Source organism: Pleurodeles waltl, chromosome 12 (assembly GCF_031143425.1).
Source record: "Pleurodeles waltl isolate 20211129_DDA chromosome 12, aPleWal1.hap1.20221129, whole genome shotgun sequence".
In the NCBI taxonomy this organism is placed as follows: domain Eukaryota; kingdom Metazoa; phylum Chordata; class Amphibia; order Caudata; family Salamandridae; genus Pleurodeles; species Pleurodeles waltl.
In genome coordinates, this window is record NC_090451.1 from 116927505 (window position 1) to 116949066 (window position 21562).

A 21562-nucleotide genomic window follows, 5' to 3' on the forward strand; every position below is an offset into this window, starting at 1 on the left:
CCCTCCAGCTGTGTTTGTCACCCCTCCCTTGAACTAATTCATTAACCGATCCACAACGAAGTTGCATGTGGTGCGATAAGTTTGTGTGCGTTTGGAGGACAGTTGGGAAATGAGAGAATACTAGCAAAGGACAGCGAAGGCCATACGATAAGATAAGATCGGCGGAGAATAGTGTGAGCCTACAGATAGTTGAAACAAGGATTAGAAAACCAGACAGGGGTTAGTGTACTCGGTCAGACCTTAATACCAGACTTGTAAAGATAGAGGCAGAAGGCTGTTTTGAACACCATGTTGCAGAATAAGCAGAAAAGGCAGAATGGACTTCGTTCGCTGTGCTGCCTGAGTGAAGGCAACATAAAATGGCGGCGGGCCACAAAATGGCGGGTCGATACGATCGTATTAAAAATCGAATTTCCTCACTGCTGAGACTTGAAGAGAACCATCTGGATCAATAAAAAGTGGGGGAATGTATAAAGGAGACTTCTCAGCCACTTTATCACCAATACGTCCACTACCTAGGCTCCTTGTTCCGGAAGCCTGGATCAGAATCGACAAAGATGAGCATTGTCCTTGTTTAAAAAGAGATCCAGAAAGGGTTTCACAAACTCTCGGCATATCTCTCAAAACAACGACCTGGATAACGTCAACTCCAGCAAATTTGGAAACCTCCAGCTGTCTGCCATCACATTGTCGGTGCCCTTGATATGTACTGCCGACGTGTGCAACAGGTTGATCTCTGCCCAATAACCCAATTGTTCTGCTATTGCATTGAGGGATTTTGAATGCATGCTTCACTGTTGGTTAATGTAAAAGACAGCTACCTTATTCTCTGTCTTTACCAGCACATTTTTTTGAGACAGATGATGATGGGAAAACTTCAAAGCCTTGAAGATTACCATCAACTCCATCTATTTCCATGACCTCCGACTCTCTAGGAAAGACCACTTGAATCGACAGGATCAGTCCAACACAGTAGCTCTCCAGCCAAGTTTGCTGGCATCTGTTGCGAGGAATTCAGGAGCATCCAGGTGTATTAGTGTCCACTTAGACCAGTGGTCTTCAAACTCTTTAATGCCGCATCCACCCAATGGGAAAAAAAACATTGGTGCCTCCCCTCTGAATTGTCCACAATTCTTCTATTAAATTGACACTGTTTAAATATGTCTAGACCTATTTAAACATTGCAGTTAAGTTCTGTTACTGTTTTAAAAATGCAATCAAATACATGACCCCAAATATACTATTCTGGTCAGGCCTGCCCTACTAACCAATTGCAGCGTCATGCTCTGCTGAGTAAACTGATCTCACGACAGTGAGGAATGCACAGGCCGGGTGGTGCCCGGCGCACGAAAGCGCGCCTTCTTGTGATGTACGTCTCTTCGCGCAAATGCAAACTCAGATTTCCTGCACTGTGGTCGGCAGGAGAGACATGGGAAGGCGCAGTAGGGAAGGCTTGAGCAACGAACCGTTGGCTATGTTTTGTTGTTACTTTTTTGACATGAGCTCAAGTAATTTGAAGCAGAAGGAACGGCCAGACCTAAAAAAAACTCTCTTACCTCCAACGCCGAATAACCACTATAATTATAATATCTCAAAAGCAGCTGGCCTTGTAAACTTAATGAGCAAGCAAGCCAATGAATTTTGGGTTTTGTTGTAAAAGAATAAAAATACTATCCATCCTTTCCTTTTTTTCCGGCAACAAGCGATGTTACAAAGATATCACAGCACACAGTGAGATTGAGTGAAAGAAGAGGCACTGAGGCTGGCGTGCAGCACTCCACAGCTCTTGTTATTGTAATCCAGACAGGGGGCGGAAGGAGAAAAGTATGAAGGAATTGCGATAGTGAGACCAACTCTTCTATCTTTCTGCATTACATGGAAAAAGGACATATTTAGTACTCATGGCCGGTTAGCTCAGTTGGTTAGAGCGTGGTGCTAATAACGCCAAGGTCGCGGGTTCGATCCCCGTACGGGCCAGGTTGCCTTTTTTCTCTCAACTAAACTCTTTTTTTCTCATTTAATCAAGCTCTTATAAATCTATACACTCTGTTGCTCCAGTATACGTTCACTTTCCATTAGTCCTTCTTTTGCCACTGCCTGCTGACCAAAGCTCAAGCCGGCAGCGCCAGTAGAACAACACAAGTGCAAGGGATTGTCTCTCCAAGATGGAGACACTGCCTCAGACTATGTCTCGTGAGAGGTGGAGGGAGACCAAGAGCTGATTATTAGATGCGTGGGGATAAGAGGAACATAACTCAGGTGAACAGATTCTGGATAGTGATGCTATAGCTAGGATCAGCAACGTTACAGGGCAAAGGATAGGAAAATAATTAGGTGACAGAAGTATAGAAGTGGCTACAAGGGGGTGTGTCTCTTAAGAGGGCCGAAAGATACACTGAAGGCGAAGGTGAAGTGAAAGAAGAAAGAAAGATCAAAGGAAGTCGACAGTGATTGAGAGAAAACTCACAAAGGCAAATTGAGCAAAAGACAAGGCCTGGGGAGTTAGACTACTTCAATGCAAATTTACGCCGCTGATGAGCATGACAACTGACCCTTGTACAGTGGTGCTGAAACAATTTTCAGTGTGGGGGTGCTGCCATCAAAGGGCTTCTGAAAATCCAGGAATTATACAAAGAAGAAGTCCTGCGGAATGAGCCACGCACATTCAGAAAGAGTGGTGATGCGTTGGTTACTTATTGGTAATCTTCATTAGCCTTAGTCCATTGCGTCCTTGTGACAGTCATTACAAAGTAAGGTGATGTCACCTTCCAACAAGAAGAAAGAACAGGAGGATCCTTAAATGCTAGCCCCATGCACCCAACCTGGGTGCCAAGCCCTTGCCAAAGGACTGATGGGAGGGTGGGCAGGATGTAATGTTTGTGACAAAGACAAGATGTACTAAGGGTAATGCAGAGTTCAAAACATTGGTACTCAAATGCAAAACAGAAAAATTATTAAGCCCTAATTCTTGACAAATGTATGATCTGAGGACCAAGTAGCCACCCTAGGAATTTCCTAGATTGTTACTCACTGGAATTCAACCCAGGAGGTGGCCATTCCTCTCGTAGACCATCCCTGAACTGGAAGATATTCTAAAAAGCCTTGCAAAGCCAGAAAAATTGACAACTTAATCCACCTACTCAGTGTCATAAAAGTCACCTTCTTGTCTTTTCCAGGCTGTCCAAAAGTCACAAACAAGGAGTCGGTTTTCCTGAACTGCAGAGGCCTGGTGACATAAATGAAAAGAGCTCTTTAAACATCAAGTGTATTCAGAAAATGTTCCTCCGGAGAGGAAGGAGAGGGAATGAAAGAAGGAAGAATTATTTCCTAAGATCTATCAAAAATAGACTTAACCTTTGCAGCAAAGGTAAGGCTAGGCCTTAAAGTTACCCCATCTTCCAAAGTATCAAATGAAGAGAGGACAGCATTTTAAGGCTCCCAGCTCACCAATTGTTCTCAGCAAGGTGATAGGAAATAGGAAAATAACTTTATAGGAAACAATCTTTATGTCTACAGTATCCAGATCCTCAAAGAGATAAAATTGCAAAGCCTATAAAAGAGTAGGAAGATTCTGAGTTGGAGAAAGGGATTTTTCAACTGGTCTTACAATTGACAAAAGATCAGAACAGTCTAGACACCAAAGACTGTAACATCGACGAAGGTACAGAAAAGTCCCTAAAAACCTTTATCGCAAAGCAATGAGCTTTCAGAGTGGAAAGAGATTCAAGTGAAACTCATTCAGAAGAAAATGCAAAATAGCAGACAAACTACAGGTAGGTGCCAAAAGATCATGAGCAGAACATGACGTCTCAAAAGACTTCCAGTTCTTTGAGTAAGACTTCGAAGTAGAAGGCCTGCTGGAGTGCTGAATTAACTCCACTAAGGAAAAGGAAAGACCCTTTGCTAGCAGTCCAGACTTCTCAACCACCAAAGCGATAGAGTGAGTTGGAGCAAGAAGGTCAGGGACGACGTTCTGAGAGAGACACACTTGAGCAGTACCCAAGGAGGTAGAAGAGCCAGGGGTTCAGAAGAGGAAACCATGACATCTCTGGCCAATAAGGGACCACAAGAATAAAGTTCCCTCCCCCCTGCTGAGACTTGAAGAGAACCATCTGGATCAATAAAAAGTGGGGGAATGTATAAAGGAGACTTCTCAGCCACTTTATCACCAATACGTCCACTACCTAGGCTCCTTGTTCCGGAAGCCTGGATCAGAATCGACAAAGATGAGCATTGTCCTTGTTTGAAAAGAGATCCAGAAAGGGTTTCACAAACTCTCGGCATATCTCTCAAAACAACGACCTGGATAACGTCAACTCCAGCAAATTTGGAAACCTCCAGCTGTCTGCCATCACATTGTCGGTGCCCTTGATGTGTACTGCCGACGTGTGCAACAGGTTGATCTCTGCCCAATAACCCAATTGTTCTGCTATTGCATTGAGGGATTTTGAATGCATGCTTCACTGTTGGTTAATGTAAAAGACAGCTACCTTATTCTCTGTCTTTACTAGCACATTTTTTTGAGACAGATGATGATGGGAAAACTTCAAAGCCTTGAAGATTACCATCAACTCCATCTATTTCCATGACCTCCGACTCTCTAGGAAAGACCACTTGAATCGACAGGATCAGTCCAACACAGTAGCTCTCCAGCCAGGTTTGCTGGCATCTGTTGCGAGGAATTCAGGAGCATCCAGGAGTATTAGTGTCCACTTAGACCAGTGGTCTTCAAACTCTTTAATGCCGCATCCACCCAATGGGAAAAAAAACATTGGGGCCTCCCCTCTGAATTGTCCACAATTCTTCTATTAAATTGACACTGTTTAAATATGTCTAGACCTATTTAAACATTGCAGTTAAGTTCTGTTACTGTTTTAAAAATGCAATCAAATAAATCACCCCAAATATACTATTCTGGTCAGGCCTGCCCTACTAACCAATTGCAGCGTCATGCTCTGCTGAGTAAACTGATCTCACGACAGTGAGGAATGCACAGGCCGGGTGGTGCCCGGCGCACGAAAGCGCGCCTTCTTGTGTTGTACGTCTCTTCGCGCAAATGCAAACTCAGATTTCCTGCACTGTGGTCGGCAGGAGAGACATGGGAAGGCGCAGTAGGGAAGGCTTGAGCAACGAACCGTTGGCTATGTTTTGTTGTTACTTTGTTGACATGAGCTCAAGTAATTTGAAGCAGAAGGAACGGCCAGACCTAAAAAAAACTCTCTTACCTCCAACGCCGAATAACCACTATAATTATAATATCTCAAAAGCAGCTGGCCTTGTAAACTTAATGAGCAAGCAAGCCGATGCATTTTGGGTTTTGTTGTAAAAGAATAAAAATACTATCCATCCTTTCCTTTTTTTCCGGCTACAAGCGATGTTACAAAGATATCACAGCACACAGTGAGATTGAGTGAAAGAAGAGGCACTGAGGCTGGCGTGCAGCACTCCACAGCTCTTGTTATTGTAATCCAGACAGGGGGCGGAAGGAGAAAAGTATGAAGGAATTGCGATAGTGAGACCAACTCTTCTATCTATCTACATTACATGGAAAAAGGATATATTTAGTACTCATGGCCGGTAAGCTCAGTTGGTTAGAGCGTGGTGTTAATAACGCCAAGGTCGTGGGTTCGATCCCCGTACGGGCCAGGTTGCATTTTTTCTCTCAACTAAACTCTTTTTTTCTCATTTAATCAAGCTCTTATAAATCTATACACTCTGTTGCTCCAGTATACGTTCACTTTCCATTAGTCCTTCTTTTGCCACTGCCTGCTGACCAAAGCTCAAGCCGGCAGCGCCAGTAGAACAACACAAGTGCAAGGGATTGTCTCTCCAAGATGGAGACACTGCCTCAGACTATGTCTCATGAGAGGTGGAGGGAGACCAAGAGCTGATTATTAGATGCGTGGGGATAAGAGGAACATAACTCAGGTGAACAGATTCTGGATAGTGATGCTATAGCTAGGATCAGCAACGTTACAGGGCAAAGGATAGGAAAATAATTAGGTGACAGAAGTATAGAAGTGGCTACAAGGGGGTGTGTCTCTTAAGAGGGCCGAAAGATACACTGAAGGCGAAGGTGAAGTAAAAGAAGAAAGAAAGATCAAAGGAAGTCGACAGTGATTGAGAGAAAACTCACAAAGGCAAATTGAGCAAAAGACAAGGCCTGGGGAGTTAGACTACTTCAATGCAAATTTACGCCGCAGATGAGCATGACAACTGACCCTTGTACAGTGGTGCTGACACAATTTTCAGTGTGGGGGTGCTGCCATCAAAGGGCTTCTGAAAATCCAGGAATTATACAAAGAAGAAGTCCTGCGGAATGAGCCACGCACATTCAGAAAGAGTGGTGATGCGTTGGTTACTTATTGGTAATCTTCATTAGCCTTAGTCCATTGCGTCCTTGTGACAGTCATTACAAAGTAAGGTGATGTCACCTTCCAACAGGAAGAAAGAACAGGAAGATCCTTAAATGCTAGCCCCATGCACCCAACCTGGGTGCCAAGCCCTTGCCAAAGGACTGATGGGAAGGTGGGCAGGATGTAATGTTTGTGACAAAGACAAGATGGACTAAGGGTAATGCAGAGTTCAAAACATTGGTACTCAAATGCAAAACAGAAAAATTATTAAGCCATAATGCTTGACAAATGTATGCTCTGAGGACCAAGTAGCCACCCTAGGAATTTCCTAGATTGTTACTCACTGGAATTCAACCCAGGAGGTGGCCATTCCTCTCGTAGACCATCCCTAAACTGGAAGATATTCTAAAAAGCCTTGCAAAGCCAGAAAAATTGACAACTTAATCCACCTACTCAGAGTCATAAAAGTCACCTTCTTGTCTTTTCCAGGCTGTCCAAAAGTCACAAACAAGGAGTCGGTTTTCCTGAACTGCAGAGGCCTGGTGACATAAATGAAAAGAGCTCTTTAAACATCAGGTGTATTCAGCAAATGTTCCTCCGGAGAGGAAGGAGAGGGAATGAAAGAAGGAAGAATTATTTCCTAAGATCTATCAAAAATAGACTTAACCTTTGCAGCAAAGGTAAGGCTAGGCCTTAAAGTTACCCCATCTTCCAAAGTATCAAATGAAGAGAGAACAGCATTTTAAGGCTCCCAGCTCCCCAATTGTTCTCAGCAAGGTGATAGGAAATAGGAAAATAACTTTATAGGAAACAATCTTTATGTCTACAGTATCCAGATCCTCAAAGAGATAAAATTGCAAAGCCTATAAAAGAGTAGGAAGATTCTGAGTTGGAGAAAAGGGATTTTTCAACTGGTCTTACAATTGACAAAAGATCAGAACAGTCTAGACACCAAAGATTGTAACATCTTCGAAGGTACAGAAAAGTCCCTAAAAACCTTTATCGCAAAGCAATGAGCTTTCAGAGTGGAAAGAGATTCAAGTGAAACCCATTCAGAAGAAAATGCAAAATAGCAGACAAACTACAGGTAGGTGCCAAAAGATCATGAGCAGAACATCACGTCTCCAAAGACTTCCAGTTCTTTGAGTAAGACTTCGAAGTAGAAGGCCTGCTGGAGTGCTGAATTAACTCCACTAAGGAAGAGGAAAGACCCTTTGCTAGCAGTCCAGACTTCTCAACCTCCAAAGCGATAGAGTGAGTTGGAGCAAGAAGGTCAGGGACGACGTTCTGAGAGAGACACACTTGAGCAGTACCCAATGAGGTAGAATAGCCAGGGTTCAGAAGAGGAAACCATGACATCTCTGGCCAATAAGGGCCCACAAGAATAAAGTTCCCTCGCCTCTGCTGAGACTTGAAGAGAACCATCTGGATCAATAAAAAGTGGGGGAATGTATAAAGGAGACTTCTCAGCCACTTTATCACCAATACGTCCACTACCTAGGCTCCTTGTTCCGGAAGCCTGGATCAGAATCGACAAAGATGAGCAGTGTCCTTGTTTGAAAAGAGATCCAGAAAGGGTTTCACAAACTCTCGGCATATCTCTCAAAACAACGACCTGGATAACGTCAACTCCAGCAAATTTGGAAACCTCCAGCTGTCTGCCATCACATTGTCGGTGCCCTTGATGTGTACTGCCGACGTGTGTAACAGGTTGATCTCTGCCCAATAACCTAATTGTTCTGCTATTGCATTGAGGGATTTTGAATGCATGCTTCACTGTTGGTTAATGTAAAAGACAGCTACCTTATTCTCTGTCTTTACTAGCACATTTTTTTGAGACAGATGATGATGGGAAAACTTCAAAGCCCTGAAGATTACCATCAACTCCATCTATTTCCATGACCTCCGACTCTCTAGGAAAGACCACTTGAATCGACAGGATCAGTCCAACACAGTAGTTCTCCAGCCAGGTTTGCTGGCATCTGTTGCGAGGAATTCAGGAGCATCCAGGTGTATTAGTGTCCACTTAGACCAGTGGTCTTCAAACTCTTTAATGCCGCATCCACCCAATGGGAAAAAAAACATTGGTGCCTCCCCTCTGAATTGTCCACAATTCTTCTATTAAATTGACACTGTTTAAATATGTCTAGACCTATTTAAACATTGCAGTTAAGTTCTGTTACTGTTTTAAAAATGCAATCAAATACATGACCCCAAATATACTATTCTGGTCAGGCCTGCCCTACTAACCAATTGCAGCGTCATGCTCTGCTGAGTAAACTGATCTCACGACAGTGAGGAATGCACAGGCCGGGTGGTGCCCGGCGCACGAAAGCGCGCCTTCTTGTGTTGTACGTCTCTTCGCGCAAATGCAAACTCAGATTTCCTGCACTGTGGTCGGCAGGAGAGACATGGGAAGGCGCAGTAGGGAAGGTTTGAGCAACGAACCGTTGGCTATGTTTTGTTGTTACTTTGTTGACATGAGCTCAAGTAATTTGAAGCAGAAGGAACGGCCAGACCTAAAAAAAACTCTCTTGCCTCCAACGCCGAATAACCACTATAATTATAATATCTCAAAAGCAGCTGGCCTTGTAAACTTAATGACCAAGCAAGCCGATGCATTTTGGGTTTTGTTGTAAAAGAATAAAAATACTATCCATCCTTTCCTTTTTTTCCGGCAACAAGCGATGTTACAAAGATATCACAGCACACAGTGAGATTGAGTGAAAGAAGAGGCACTGAGGCTGGCATGCAGCACTCCACAGCTCTTGTTATTGTAATCCAGACAGGGGGCGGAAGGAGAAAAGTATGAAGGAATTGCGATAGTAAGACCAACTCTTCTATCTATCTGCATTTCATGGAAAAAGGATATCTGTAGTACTCATGGCCGGTTAGCTCAGTTGGTTAGAGCGTGCTGCTAATAACGCAAAGGTCGAGGGTTCGATCCCCGTACGGGCCAAATTGCATTTTTTCTCTCAACTAAACTCTTTTTTTCTCATTTAATCAAGCTCTTATAAATCCATACACTCTGTTGCTCCAGTATACGTTCACTTTCCATTAGTCCTTCTTTTGCCACTGCTGACCAAAGCTCAAGCCGGCAGCGCCAGTAGAACAACACAAGTGCAAGGGATTGTCTCTCCAAGATGGAGACACTGCCTCAGACTATGTCTCGTGAGAGGTGGAGGGAGACCAAGAGCTGATTATTAGATGCGTGGGGATAAGAGGAACATAACTCAGGTGAACAGATTCTGGATAGTGATGCTATAGCTAGGATCAGCAACGTTACAGGGGAAAGGATAGGAAAATAATTAGGTGACAGAAGTATAGAAGTGGCTACAAGGGGGTGTGTCTCTTAAGAGGGCCGAAAGATACACTGAAGGCGAACGTGAAGTGAAAGAAGAAAGAAAGATCAAAGGAAGTCGACAGTGATTGAGAGAAAACTCACAAAGGCAAATTGAGCAAAAGACAAGGCCTGGGGAGTTAGACTACTTCAATGCAAATTTACGCCGCAGATGAGCATGACAACTGACCCTTGTACAGTGGTGCTGAAACAATTTTCAGTGTGGGGGTGCTGCCATCAAAGGGCTTCTGAAAATCCAGGAATTATACAAAGAACAAGTCCTGCGGAATGAGCCACGCACATTCAGAAAGAGTGGTGATGCGTTGGTTACTTATTGGTAATCTTCATTAGCCTTAGTCCATTGCGTCCTTTTGACAGTCATTACAAAGTAAGGTGATGTCACCTTCCAACAGGAAGAAAGAACAGGAAGATCCTTAAATGCTAGCCCCATGCACCCAACCTGGGTGCCAAGCCCTTGCCAAAGGACTGATGGGAAGGTGGGCAGGATGTAATGTTTGTGACAAAGACAAGATGGACTAGGGGTAATGCAGAGTTCAAAACATTGGTACTCAAATGCAAAACAGAAAAATTATTAAGCCATAATGCTTGACAAATGTATGCTCTGAGGACCAAGTAGCCACCCTAGGAATTTCCTAGATTGTTACTCACTGGAATTCAACCCAGGAGGTGGCCATTCCTCTCGTAGACCATCCCTGAACTGGAAGATATTCTAAAAAGCCTTGCAAAGCCAGAAAAATTGACAACTTAATCCACCTACTCAGAGTCATAAAAGTCACCTTCTTGTCTTTTCCAGGCTGTCCAAAAGTCACAAACAAGGAGTCGGTTTTCCTGAACTGCAGAGGCCTGGTGACATAAATGAAAAGAGCTCTTTAAACATCAAGTGTATTCAGCAAATGTTCCTCCGGAGAGGAAGGAGAGGGAATGAAAGAAGGAAGAATTATTTCCTAAGATCTATCAAAAATAGACTTAACCTTTGCAGCAAAGGTAAGGCTAGGCCTTAAAGTTACCCCATCTTCCAAAGTATCAAATGAAGAGAGGACAGCATTTTAAGGCTCCCAGCTCCCCAATTGTTCTCAGCAAGGTGATAGGAAATAGGAAAATAACTTTATAGGAAACAATCTTTATGTCTACAGTATCCAGATCCTCAAAGAGATAAAATTGCAAAGCCTATAAAAGAGTAGGAAGATTCTGAGTTGGAGAAAAGGGATTTTTCAACTGGTCTTACAATTGACAAAAGATCAGAACAGTCTAGACACCAAAGATTGTAACATCTTCGAAGGTACAGAAAAGTCCCTAAAAACCTTTATGAGCTTTCAGAGTGGAAAGAGATTGAAGTGAAACCCATTCAGAAGAAAAAGCAAAATAGCAGACAAACTACAGGTAGGTGCCAAAAAAACATGAGCAGAACATCACGTCTCAAAAGACTTCCAGTTCTTTGAGTAAGACTTCGAAGTAGAGGCCTGCTGGAGTGCTGAATTAACTCCACTAAGGAAGAGGAAAGACCCTTTGCTAGCAGTCCAGAATTCTCAACCTCCAAAGCGATAGAGTGAGTTGGAGCAAGAAGGTCAGGGACGACGTTCTGAGAGAGACACACTTGAGCAGTACCCAATGAGGTAGAAGAGCCAGGGTTCAGAAGAGGAAACCATGACATCTCTGGCCAATAAGGGCCCACAAGAATAAAGTTCCCTCGCCCCTGCTGAGACTTGAAGAGAACCATCTGGATCAATAAAAAGTGGGGGAATGTATAAAGGAGACTTCTCAGCCACTTTATCACCAATACGTCCACTACCTAGGCTCCTTGTTCCGGAAGCCTGAATCAGAATCGACAAAGATGAGCATTGTCCTTGTTTAAAAAGAGATCCAGAATGGGTTTCACAAACTCTCGGCATATCTCTCAAAACAACGACCTGGATAACGTCAACTCCAGCAAATTTGGAAACCTCCAGCTGTCTGCCATCACATTGTCGGTGCCCTTGATATGTACTGCCGACGTGTGCAACAGGTTGATCTCTGCCCAATAACCCAATTGTTCTGCTATTGCATTGATGGATTTTGAATGCATGCTTCACTGTTGGTTAATGTAAAAGACAGCTACCTTATTCTCTGTCTTTACTAGCACATTTTTTTGAGACAGATGATGATGGGAAAACTTCAAAGCCTTGAAGATTACCATCAACTCCATCTATTTCCATGACCTCCGACTCTCTAGGAAAGACCACTTGAATCGACAGGATCAGTCCAACACAGTAGTTCTCCAGCCAGGTTTGCTGGCATCTGTTGCGAGGAATTCAGGAGCATCCAGGTGTATTAGTGTCCACTTAGACCAGTGGTCATCAAACTCTTTAATGCCGCATCCACCCAATGGGAAAAAAAACATTGGTGCCTCCCCTCTGAATTGTCCACAATTCTTCTATTAAATTGACACTGTTTAAATATGTCTAGACCTATTTAAACATTGCAGTTAAGTTCTGTTACTGTTTTAAAAATGCAATCAAATACATGACCCCAAATATACTATTCTGGTCAGGCCTGCCCTACTAACCAATTGCAGCGTCATGCTCTGCTGAGTAAACTGATCTCACGACAGTGAGGAATGCACAGGCCGGGTGGTGCCCGGCGCACGATAGCGCGCCTTCTTGTGTTGTACGTCTCTTCGCGCAAATGCAAACTCAGATTTCCTGCACTGTGGTCGGCAGGAGAGACATGGGAAGGCGCAGTAGGGAAGGCTTGAGCAACGAACCGTTGGCTATGTTTTGTTGTTACTTTGTTGACATGAGCTCAAGTAATTTGAAGCAGAAGGATCGGCCAAATCTAAAAAAAACTCTCTTACCTCCAACGCCGAATAACCACTATAATTATAATATCTCAAAAGCAGCTGGCCTTGTAAACTTAATGAGCAAGCAAGCCGATGCATTTTGGGTTTTGTTGTAAAAGAATAAAAATACTATCCATCCTTTCCTTTTTTTCCGGCAACAAGCGATGTTACAAAGATATCACAGCACACAGTGAGATTGAGTGAAAGAAGAGGCACTGAGGCTGGCGTGCAGCACTCCACAGCTCTTGTTATTGTAATCCAGACAGGGGGCGGAAGGAGAAAAGTATGAAGGAATTGCGATAGTAAGACCAACTCTTCTATCTATCTGCATTTCATGGAAAAAGGATATCTGTACTACTCAAGGCCGGTTAGCTCAGTTGGTTAGAGCGTGCTGCTAATAACGCAAAGGTCGTGGGTTCGATCCCCGTACGGGCCAGGTTGCATTTTTTCTCTCAACTAAACTCTTTTTTTCTCATTTAATCAAGCTCTTATACATCCATACACTCTGTTGCTCCAGTATACGTTCACTTTCCATTAATCCTTCTTTTGCCACTGCTGACCAAAGCTCAAGCCGGCAGCGCCAGTAGAACAACACAAGTGCAAGGGATTGTCTCTCCAAGATGGAGACACTGCCTCAGACTATGTCTCGTGAGAGGTGGAGGGAGACCAAGAGATGATTATTAGATGCGTGGGGATAAGAGGAACATAACTCAGGTGAACAGATTCTGGATAGTGATGCTACAGCTAGGATCAGCAACGTTACAGGGGAAAGGATAGGAAAATAATTAGGTGACAGAAGTATAGAAGTGGCTACAAGGGGGTGTGTCTCTTAAGAGGGCCGAAAGATACACTGAAGGCGAATGTGAAGTGAAAGAAGAAAGAAAGATCAAAGGAAGTCGACAGTGATTGAGAGAAAACTCACAAAGGCAAATTGAGCAAAAGACAAGGCCTGGGGAGTTAGACTACTTCAATGCAAATTTACGCCGCAGATGAGCATGACAACTGACCCTTGTACAGTGGTGCTGAAACAATTTTCAGTGTGGGGGTGCTGCCATCAAAGGGCTTCTGAAAATCCAGGAATTATACAAAGAAATAGTCCTGCAGAATGACGCCACGCACATTCAGAAAGAGTGGTGATGCGTTGGTTACTAATTGGTAATCTTCATTAGCCTTAGTCCATTGCGTCCTTGTGACAGTCATTCCAAAGTAAGGTGATGTCACCTTCCAACAGGAAGAAAGAACAGGAGGATCCTTAAATGCTAGCCCCATGCACCCAACCTGGGTGCCAAGCCCTTGCCAAAGGACTGATGGGAAGGTGGGCAGGATGTAATGTTTGTGACAAAGACAAGATGGACTAAGGGTAATCCAGAGTTCAAAACATTTGTACTCAAATGCAAAACAGAAAAATTATTAAGCCATAATGCTTGACAAATGTATGCTCTGAGGACCAAGTAGCCACCCTAGGAATTTCCTAGATTGTTACTCACTGGAATTCAACCCAGGAGTTGGCCATTCCTCTCGTAGACCATCCCTGAACTGGAAGATATTCTAAAAAGCCTTGCAAAGCCAGAAAAATTGACAACTTAATCCACCTACTCAGAGTCATAAAAGTCACCTTCTTGTCGTTTCCAGGCTGTCCAAAAGTCACAAAACAAGGAGTCGGTTTTCCTGAACTGCAGAGGCCTGGTGACATGAATGAAAAGAGCTCTTTAAACATCAAGTGTATTCAGCAAATGTTCCTCCGGAGAGGAAGGAGAGGGAATGAAAGAAGGAAGAATTATTTCCTAAGATCTATCAAAAATAGACTTAACCTTTGCAGCAAAGGTAAGGCTAGGGCTTAAAGTTACCCCATCTTCCAAAGTATCAAATGAAGAGAGGACAGCATTTTAAGGCTCCCAGCTCCCCAATTGTTCTCAGCAAGGTGATAGGAAATAGGAAAATAACTTTATAGGAAACAATCTTTATGTCTACAGTATCCAGATCCTCAAAGAGATAAAATTGCAAAGCCTATAAAAGAGTAGGAAGATTCTGAGTTGGAGAAAAGGGATTTTTCAACTGGTCTTACAATTGACAAAAGATCAGAACAGTCTAGAAACCAAAGACTGTAACATTGACGAAGGTACAGAAAAGTCCCTAAAAACCTTTATCGCAAAGCAATGAGCTTTCTGAGTGGAAAGAGATTCAAGTGAAACCCATTCAGAAGAAAATGCAAAATAGCAGACAAACTACAGGTAGGTGCCAAAAGATCATGAGCAGAACATCACGTCTCAAAAGACTTCCAGTTCTTTGAGTAAGACTTCGAAGTAGAAGGCCTGCTGGAGTGCTGAATTAACTCCACTAAGGAAGAGGAAAGACCCTTTGCTAGCAGTCCAGACTTCTCAACCTCCAAAGCGATAGAGTGAGTTGGAGCAAGAAGGTCAGGGACGACGTTCTGACAGAGACACACTTGAGCAGTACTCAAGGAGGTAGAAGAGCCAGGGGTTCAGAAGAGGAAACCATGACATCTCTGGCCAATAAGGGCCCACAAGAATAAAGTTCCCTCCCCCCTGCTGAGACTTGAAGAGAACCATCTGGATCAATAAAAAGTGGGGGAATGTATAAAGGAGACTTCTCAGCCACTTTATCACCAATACGTCCACTACCTAGGCTCCTTGTTCCGGAAGCCTGGATCAGAATCGACAAATATGAGCATTGCCCTTGTTTGAAAAGAGATCCAGAAAGGGTTTCACAAACTCTCGGCATATCTCTCAAAACAACGACCTGGATAACGTCAACTCCAGCAAATTTGGAAACCTCCAGCTGTCTGCCATCACATTGTCGGTGCCCTTGATGTGTACTGCCGACGTGTGCAACAGGTTGATCTCTGCCCAATAACCCATTTGTTCTGCTATTGCATTGAGGGATTTTGAATGCATGCTTCACTGTTGGTTAATGTAAAAGACAGCTACCTTATTCTCTGTCTTTACTAGCACATTTTTTTGAGACAGATGATGATGGGAAAACTTCAAAGCCTTGAAGGTTACCATCAACTCCATCTATTTCCATGACCTCCGACTCTCTAGGAAAGACCACTTGAATCGACAGGATCAGTCCAACACAGTAGCTCTCCAGCCAGGTTTGCTGGCATCTGTTGCGAGGAATTCAGGAGCATCCAGGTGTATTAGTGTCCACTTAGACTAGTGGTCTTCAAACTCTTTAATGCCGCATCCACCCAATGGGAAAAAAAACATTGGTGCCTCCCCTCTGAATTGTCCACAATTCTTCTATTAAATTGACACTGTTTAAATATGTCTAGACCTATTTAAACATTGCAGTTAAGTTCTGTTACTGTTTTAAAAATGCAATCAAATACATGACCCCAAATATACTATTCTGGTCAGGCCTGCCCTACTAACCAATTGCAGAGTCATGCTCTGCTGAGTAAACTGATCTCACGACAGTGAGGAATGCACAGGCCGGGTGGTGCCCGGCGCACGAAAGCGCGCCTTCTTGTGTTGTACGTCACTTCGCGCAAATGCAAACTCAGATTTCCTGCACTGTGGTCGGCAGGAGAGACATGGGAAGGCGCAGTAGGGAAGGCTTGAGCAACGAACCGTTGGCTATGTTTTGTTCTTACTTTGTTGACATGAGCTCAAGTAATTTGAAGCAGAAGGAACGGCCAGACCTAAAAAAAACTCTCTTACCTCCAACGCCGAATAACCACTATAATTATAATATCTCAAAAGCAGCTGGCCTTGTAAACTTAATGAGCAAGCAAGCCGCTGCATTTTGGGTTTTGTTGTAAAAGAATAAAAATACTATCCATTCTTTCCTTTTTTTCCGGCAACAAGCGATGTTACAAAGATATCACAGCACACAGTGAGATTGAGTGAAAGAAGAGGCACTGAGGCTGGCGTGCAGCACTCCACAGCTCTTGTTATTGTAATCCAGACAGGGGGCCGAAGGAGAAAAGTATGAAGGAATTGTGATAGTAAGACCAACTCTTCTATCTATCTGCATTTCATGGAAAAAGGGTATCTGTAGCAGTCATGGCTGGTTAGCTCAGTTGGTTAGAGCGTGGTGCTAATAGCGCCAAGGTCACGGGTTCGATCCCCGTACGGGCCAGGTTGCATTTTTTCTCTCAACTAAACTCTTTTTTTCTCATTTAATCAAGCTCTTATAAATCCATACACTCTGTTGCTCCAGTATACGTTCACTTTCCATTAGTCCTTCTTTTGCCACTGCTGACCAAAGCTCAAGCCGGCAGCGCCAGTAGAACAACACAAGTGCAAGGGATTGTCTCTCCAAGATGGAGACACTGCCTCAGACTATGTCTCGTGAGAGGTGGAGGGAGACCAAGAGCTGATTATTAGATGCGTGGGGATAAGAGAAACATAACTCAGGTGAACAGATTCTGGATAGTGATGCTATAGCTAGGATCAGCAACGTTACAGGGCAAAGGATAGGAAAATAATTAGGTGACAGAAGTATAGAAGTGGCTACAAGGGGGTGTGTCTCTTAAGAGGGCCGAAAGATACACTGAAGGCGAAGGTGAAGTGAAAGAAGAAAGAAAGATCAAAGGAAGTCGACAGTGATTGAGAGAAAACTCACAAAGGCAAATTGAGCAAAAGACAAGGCCTGGGGAGTTAGACTACTTCAATGCAAATTTACGCCACAGATGAGCATGACAGCTGACCCTTGTACAGTGGTGGTGAAACAATTTTCAGTGTGGGGGTGCTGCCATCAAAGGGCTTCTGAAAATCCAGGAATTATTCAAAGAAATAGTCCTGCAGAATGACGCCACGCACATTCAGAAAGAGTGGTGATGCGTTGGTTACTTATTGGTAATCTTCATTAGCCTTAGTCCATTGCGTCCTTGTGACAGTCATTACAAAGTAAGGTGATGTCACCTTCCAACAGGAAGAAAGAACAGGAGGATCCTTAAATGCTAGCCCCATGCACCCAACCTGGGTGCCAAGCCCTCTCTCTCAACTAAACTCTTTTTTTCTCATTTAATCAAGCTCTTATAAATCCATACACTCTGTTGCTCCAGTATACGTTCACTTTCCATTAGTCCTTCTTTTGCCACTGCTGACCAAAGCTCAAGCCGGCAGCACCAGAAGAACAACACAAAGGACTGATGGGAAGGTGGGCAGGATGTAATGTTTGTGACAAAGACAAGATGGACTAAGGGTAATGCAGAGTTCAAAACATTGGTACTCAATTGCAAAACAGAAAAATTATTAAGCCATAATGCTTGACAAATGTATGCTCTGAGGACCAAGTAGCCACCCTAGGAATTTCCTAGATTGTTATTCACTGGAATTCAACCCAGGAGGTGGCCATTCCTCTCGTAGACCATCCCTGAACTGGAAGATATTCTAAAAAGCCTTGCAAAGCCAGAAAAATTGACAACTTAATCCACCTACTCAGAGTCATAAAAGTCACCTTCTTGTCTTTTCCAGGCTGTCCAAAAGTCACAAACAAGGAGTCGGTTTTCCTGAACTGCAGAGGCCTGGTGACATAAATGAAAAGAGCTCTTTAAACATCAAGAGTATTCAGCAAATGTTCCTCCGGAGAGGAAGGAGAGGGAATGAAAGAAGGAAGAATTATTTCCTAAGATCTATCAAAAATAGACTTAACCTTTGCAGCAAAGGTAAGGCTAGGCCTTAAAGTTACCCCATCTTCCAAAGTATCAAATGAAGAGAGGACAGCATTTTAAGGCTCCCCGCTCCCCAATTGTTCTCAGCAAGGTGATAGGAAATAGGAAAATAACTTTATAGGAAACAATCTTTCTGTCTACAGTATCCACATCCTCAAAGAGATAAAATTGCAAAGCCTATAAAAGAGTAGGAAGATTCTGAGTTAGAGAAAAGGGATTTTTCAACTGGTCTTACAATTGACAAAAGATCAGAACAGTCTAGACACCAAAGACTGTAACATCGACGAAGGTACAGAAAAGTCCCTAAAAACCTTTATCGCAAAGCAATGAGCTTTCAGAGTGGAAAGAGATTCAAGTGAAACCCATTCAGAAGAAAATGCAATATAGCAGACAAACTACAGGTAGGTGCCAAAAGATCATGAGCAGAACATCACGTCTCAAAAGACTTCCAGTTCTTTGAGTAAGACTTCAAAGTAGAAGGCCTGCTGGAGTGTTGAATTAACTCCACTAAGGAAGAGGAAAGACCCTTTGCTAGCAGTCCAGACTTCTCAACCTCCAAAGCGATAGAGTGAGTTGGAGCAAGAAGGTCAGGGACGACGTTCTGAGAGAGACACACTTGAGCAGTACCCAAGGAGATAGAAGAGCCAGGGGTTCAGAAGAGGAAACCATGACATCTCTGGCCAATAAGGGCCCACAAGAATAAAGTTCCCTCCCCCCTGCCGAGACTTGAAGAGAACCATCTGAATCAATAAAAAGTGGGGGAATGTATAAAGGAGACTTCTCAGCCACTTTATCACCAATACATCCACTACCTAGGCTCCTTGTTCCGGAAGCCTGGATCAGAATCGACAAAGATGAGCATGGTCCTTGTTTGAAAAGAGATCAAGAAAGGGTTTCACAAACTCTCGGCATATCTCTCAAAACAACGACCTGGATAACGTCAACTCCAGCAAATTTGGAAACCTCCAGCTGTCTGCCATCACATTGTCGGTGCCCTTGATGTGTACTGCCGACGTGTGCAACAAGTTGATCTCTGCCCAATAACCCAATTGTTCTGCTATTGCATTGAGGGATTTTGAATGCATGCTTCACTGTTGGTTAATGTAAAAGACAGCTACCTTATTATCTGTCTTTACTAGCACATTTTTTTGAGACAGATGATGATGGGAAAACTTCAAAGCCTTGAAGATTACCATCAACTCCATCTATTTCGATGACCTCCGACTCTCTAGGAAAGACCACTTGAATCGACAGGATCAGTCCAACACAGTAGCTCTCCAGCCAGGTTTGCTGGCATCTGTTGCGAGGAATTCAGGAGCATCCAGGTGTATTAGTGTCCACTTAGACCAGTGGTCTTCAAACTCTTTAATGCCGCATCCACCCAATGGGAAAAAAAACATTGGTGCCTCCCCTCTGAATTGTCCACAATTCTTCTATTAAATTGACACTGTTTAAATATGTCTAGACCTATTTAAACATTGCAGTTAAGTTCTGTTACTGTTTTAAAAATGCAATCAAATACATGACCCCAAATATACTATTCTGGTCAGGCCTGCCCTACTAACCAATTGCAGCGTCATGCTCTGCTGAGTACACTGATCTCACGACAGTGAGGAATGCACAGGCCGGGTGGTGCCCGGCGCACGAAAGCGCGCCTTCTTGTGTTGTACGTCTCTTCGCGCAAATGCAAACTCAGATTTCCTGCACTGTGGTCGGCAGGAGAGACATGGGAAGGCGCAGTAGGGAAGGCTTGAGCAACGAACCGTTGGCTATGTTTTGTTGTTACTTTGTTGACATGAGCTCAAGTAATTTGAAGCAGAAGGAACGGCCAGACCTAAAAAAAACTCTCTTACCTCCAACGCCGAATAACCACTATAATTATAATATCTCAAAAGCAGCTGGCCTTGTAAACTTAATGAGCAAGCAAGCCGATGCATTTTGGGTTTTGTTGTAAAAGAATAAAAATACTATCCATCCTTTCCTTTTTTTCCGGCAACAAGCGATGTTACAAAGATATCACAGCACACAGTGAGATTGAGTGAAAGAAGAAGCACTGAGGCTGGCGTGCAGCACTCCACAGCTCTTGTTATTGTGATCCAGACAGGGGGCGGAAGGAGAAAAGTATGAAGGAATTGCGATAGTGAGACCAACTCTTCTATCTATCTGCATTACATGGAAAAAGGACATGGCTAGTACTCATGGCCGGTTAGCTCAGTTGGTTAGAGCGTGGTGCTAATAATGCCAAGGTCGAGGGTTCTATCCCCGTACGGGCCAGGTTGCATTTTTTCTCTCAAATAAACTCTTTTTTTCTCATTTAATCAAGCTCTTATAAATCCATACACTCTGTTGCTCCAGTATACGTTCACTTTCCATTTGTCCTTCTTTTGCCACTGCTGACCAAAGCTCAAGCCGGCAGCGCTAGTAGTACAACACAAGTGCAAGGGATTGTCTCTCCAAGATGGAGACACTGCCTCAGACTATATCTCGTGAGAGGTGGAGGGAGACCAAGAGCTGATTATTAGATGCGTGGGGATAAGAGGAACATAACTCAGGTGAACAGATTCTGGATAGTGATGCTATAACTAGGATCAGCAACGTTACAGGGCAAAGGATAGGAAAATAATTAGGTGACAGAAGTATAGAAGTGGCTACAAGGGGGTGTGTCTCTTAAGAGGGCCGAAAGATACACTGAAGGCGAATGTGAAGTGAAAGAAGAAAGAAAGATCAAAGGAAGTCGACAGTGATTGAGAGAAAACTCACAAAGGCAAATTGAGCAAAAGACAAGGCCTGGGGAGTTAGACTACTTCAATGCAAATTTACGCCGCAGATGAGCATGACAACTGACCCTTGTACAGTGGTGCTGAAACAATTTTCAGTGTGGGGGTGCTGCCATCAAAGGGCTTCTGAAAATCCAGGAATTATACAAAGAACAAGTCCTACGGAATAAGCCACGCACATTCAGAAAGAGTGGTGATGCGTTGGTTACTTATTGGTAATCTTCATTAGCCTTAGTCCATTGCGTCCTTGTGACAGTCATTACAAAGTAAGGTGATGTCACCTTCCAACAGGAAGAAAGAGCAGGAAGATCCTTAAATGCTAGCCCCATGCACCCAACCTGGGTGCCAAGCCCTTGCCAAAGGACTGATGGGAAGGTGGGCAGGATGTAATGTTTGTGACAAAGACAAGATGGACTAAGGGTAATGCAGAGTTCAAAACATTGGTACTCAAATGCAAAACAGAAAAATTATTAAGCCATAATGCTTGACAAATGTATGCTCTGAGGACCAAGTAGCCACCCTAGGAATTTCCTAGATTGTTATTCACTGGAATTTAACCCAGGAGGTGGCCATTCCTCTCTAGACCATCCCTGAACTGGAAGATATTCTAAA

The 21562-nt window shown here is 43.5% G+C and overlaps 2 non-coding genes across 2 annotated transcripts; both read left to right on the top strand.

The window, feature by feature from the left end:
* Window positions 1-1903: 1903 nt before the first annotated feature.
* TRNAI-AAU (transfer RNA isoleucine (anticodon AAU)) lies at window positions 1904-1977 on the top strand. The gene has a single exon. It is a non-coding gene; the product is annotated as a tRNA-Ile (tRNA).
* Window positions 1978-16562: 14585 nt separating this feature from the next.
* Window positions 16563-16636, top strand: TRNAI-AAU (transfer RNA isoleucine (anticodon AAU)). The gene has a single exon. It is a non-coding gene; the product is annotated as a tRNA-Ile (tRNA).
* Window positions 16637-21562: the final 4926 nt, after the last annotated feature.